General features: G+C 47.1%; 1 long non-coding RNA gene across 1 annotated transcript in view; it reads left to right on the top strand.

Annotated features, from left to right (window-relative positions):
• LOC110291964 overlaps positions 1-3,226 on the top strand; it is a 10,028-nt gene extending 6,802 nt beyond the window's left edge. The window contains exons 2-3 of the long non-coding RNA XR_002377621.1: positions 1,764-1,888; positions 3,071-3,226. This is a non-coding gene — a long non-coding RNA (uncharacterized LOC110291964). The remainder of the gene's footprint in view (positions 1-1,763; positions 1,889-3,070) is intronic.

Below are 3,226 nucleotides of genomic sequence, written 5' to 3'. Positions count from 1 at the left end.
ATGTTTAGGGACCCAGTTGGTGACCATCAACCTGGACTCTGCAGAGGGTCAGGTGAGAGCAAGGCTCAGATACTGAAAGATAGCATCTGGCTCCAAGAGTAGTGAACAGGAGACAGAGAGAGGCACAGAGTCAGAGAGAGACAGAGACAGAGAGAGAGAAGACCTAAAGGGGAAGGAGGAAGAGACCTGAGAAGACAGAGTGGGATAGAGAGTCATAAGAAGAGTGAAGGAGACCTGGGGTGGGAATAGAAACCCAGAGAGTGGAATGGTGAACCAGAAAGGAGCTGAAGTTCTGGGGTTGGGGACTCTCAAGACTACCTGCCTGCAGCCCCCCTGACCTGCCCAGAACTGGTTTCCAAGGCCCCTCCCACTCCCTGGCCATCTCTGCTACATCAGGTTTTCTGGGTGTGTGCTGCCTTCCAGCCTTCTGTGAGCCTCCTTAGAGTGCACAGTACTAGCGTCCTGCCTGTTTCTGGGCACATCTTTGCTAAGTGGCCTCACATTTCTGCTTGAGCTGAAGGCCTCAGAGTGAGATATATACAGAAACCTACTCCTTAGGGAAAGAGTGTTTTGGTCACACTAAGTTAACAGCACCTGGCAGTCAGTGAGAGGTGGTAATGCCTTTGAGGACATTTTTGGGGGTGAAACAGCAGGACGCCCACATACATTCATGCATGTCTGGAAACATATCAAACAATGAATGAGGATTGATTCAGAGCTGCAGTCTGGCCTGTGGGGTTTCCTGGTTTTAATGTGGGGCTTCAGTTATAGCAGATGTCACCAATGGGGGGCGGGGGGAGGGAGAACAGGGGCTCTATTCGGTATTGAATCTATATTTATAAAAACAAAACAAAACAAAACACAGAGACATCTGACTGTTCAGGTCTATGATCCGAGCTGCTACGGAGGCTGGGGCAGGTGGTTCAAGGCCTGCCTAGGCAACATAGTGAGTTACTGTATGTACAAATGAAAAGTGACAAGTGCGGGTAGGAGAGCCCAGTGGTAGAGGGCACACAGTTCCGTTCCTAGTACAGAGTATGGGAACATTTTTCTCTTCCAAATAAAACAAGCCACACATAACGAATAAAGCCCCCAACCCCTTTATAAACACAAGCCTTGTGAACTCCAGGACGCCTGGGATGGCAGATATGGGAAAGGAGACACAGAAATGACTCAACCTTTGGTTCAGGGTCCGTTTATGAATGTGGAATGAAACCTGGACTATGAACCTAGCCATCCTGGCTTCTAAGAACATGCAGAGAACCATGGTGATTATCCTGCTCATAACATTCACATGAATGTTAAGGATTTTTTTTCACAGAAATGTAATGGCTTCTGACTGGATAGCACACCACCAGCTGTGTTGAACTTTCCTAAAACTCACCCAGCGGTCTGCAAGAACTGGGCAGGCACCAGCTCCACGCAGTGATAGTGCAGGAAGGGCAAGGATTATGTCCTTGTGACAGGGAACGAAGCATATTTAAAAAAAAAAAAAAGGCTTACAAAGAAGATCTCGTTCAGAACCCCACTGTAGACCTAAGAGAACCCTGGCACACTGGCTGTTAAGAGATACAAGCAGCTTGAACTGGGAGGTGACAAGAAGAGAAAGGGCCAAGTGACCGGGTTCTAAGTTGATTTTTCACAAAAACAATAAAATCTTAAGGTTAGATTTTAAAGGACAAAAGTTAACAGCATTTGTCTGGAGAGAAAACAAAAGAGGAATTGTCTCCTAGAAACTCTTTCCCTGTTCTTTCAATTGCCAGGGACTCATTTCAAACTGTGCTGAGAAGGGTTGTGCTGGCCACTAAACCCAGGCTTGGTGGTGAGAGACTTCAAAACAGGAGCCGAGGAAAGGAGAAATTCAACCCAGAATTTGAGTTACTCGCCTGTAAGTGTGCTCTATGGTTTTAAGAAACAACACTGAAACAAAAACTCCAGACTTCTAATCTTAGGGGTTTTCTCATTGTTTTATAACTGATCAAGCCATCATTTCGAAGAACTAAAGACTTGACAAATAGACCACTCCTCAGATGACAGTCAGCGGAGACTGTGGGTTTATGAGTTCAGTACTTAACATTAGAAAAGCAAAAACAACAAACACTGCACTTTCCTTAATCGTGGCAAAGGAATTGTTTTGAAAACGTACACTACATTGGTTACCACTTTTCTCTCCCTTAACAATTCTTCAGTGTCCCAGGTTATGCAAAGAAACCAGTATACAAAACTATAGTAAATTAAAATAAACATGCATGCACTGTATCTGATATAAACAGCCATGAAGCTACAACGCACACACCAATAGGGATCGAAACCCAACGTTTCCANAGGAAAGAAATACAGCTTTTGAACTCTATGAACAGCCTCAGATGTGAGAGTTTGGGGAAGTTGCAGGGGTCAGCACACCCCAAGCACAGTGTATCCTGATCATGGAGTCTCTCTCCCCTGCTGGGTAACTCTGCTTTCCACAGCAGCAGCGAGGACACAGCCCCACAAGGAAGATGGGCCTGGAGGTCTTAGTGTGCCAGGTGAAGAGACGGGAGATGGGAAGGAGAAAGCTAATAGGGAACAGAACCACATGGTCCGGGGAAGCTGCAGGTAGCAAGACGTCTCATAGCTGGAGAATAAGTATAATGCCCATTCTAGACATATAGCTTATAAATATAACAACTGGGTTGTGTGTGTTTTATACGGGTTTATTGGGGTAAGAAATCAACGAAACAGTTGGCACCCCTACGTCGGGCTTAGAACCTAACTAATCTGAAATAAAAGACCCCCGCCTCCCGCCCCCGTCCCCCCAATATAAACAGCTAGGGCTGCGGTCTAAAGCTGCAGCACTGTGTAAATTAAACGCTGCCTCCCCAAGCCCTAAGCAAACCCTAGCAACTGGAGGAAGCACCCCAGCCAGAGCTGGGATTTAGGCAGCGCCAGCATCACAACAGTTGGGGTTCCCTGAAACTAAAGAAGGACTAAGGACCCTGGGGCGCGACTGCCTGCGAAATAGCCTTCTCAAAAGCACAGCAGGCATCTCAGCCCAAGCAGCCTTCCCTGCTTGCTTCCCCGTATTTCCCAGGTCTAAACGGGAAACCGGACAACCAGACCGACTGCCTCAACCACCTGAAATCCGCGTCCTTGACCCAAACAAAGACAGGACCTCACAGAAGCGAACTGCAGTGTCCCAAATCGAACAGCAGAGGGAAACAGAGGTACAAGAAGCTCTGGATCAGGT

This window comes from Mus caroli, chromosome 3 (genome assembly GCF_900094665.2).
Source record: "Mus caroli chromosome 3, CAROLI_EIJ_v1.1, whole genome shotgun sequence".
NCBI lineage: Eukaryota > Metazoa > Chordata > Mammalia > Rodentia > Muridae > Mus > Mus caroli.
Note: the sequence above shows the minus strand (reverse complement) of the source record. Positions and strands in the feature narration are given on the sequence as shown.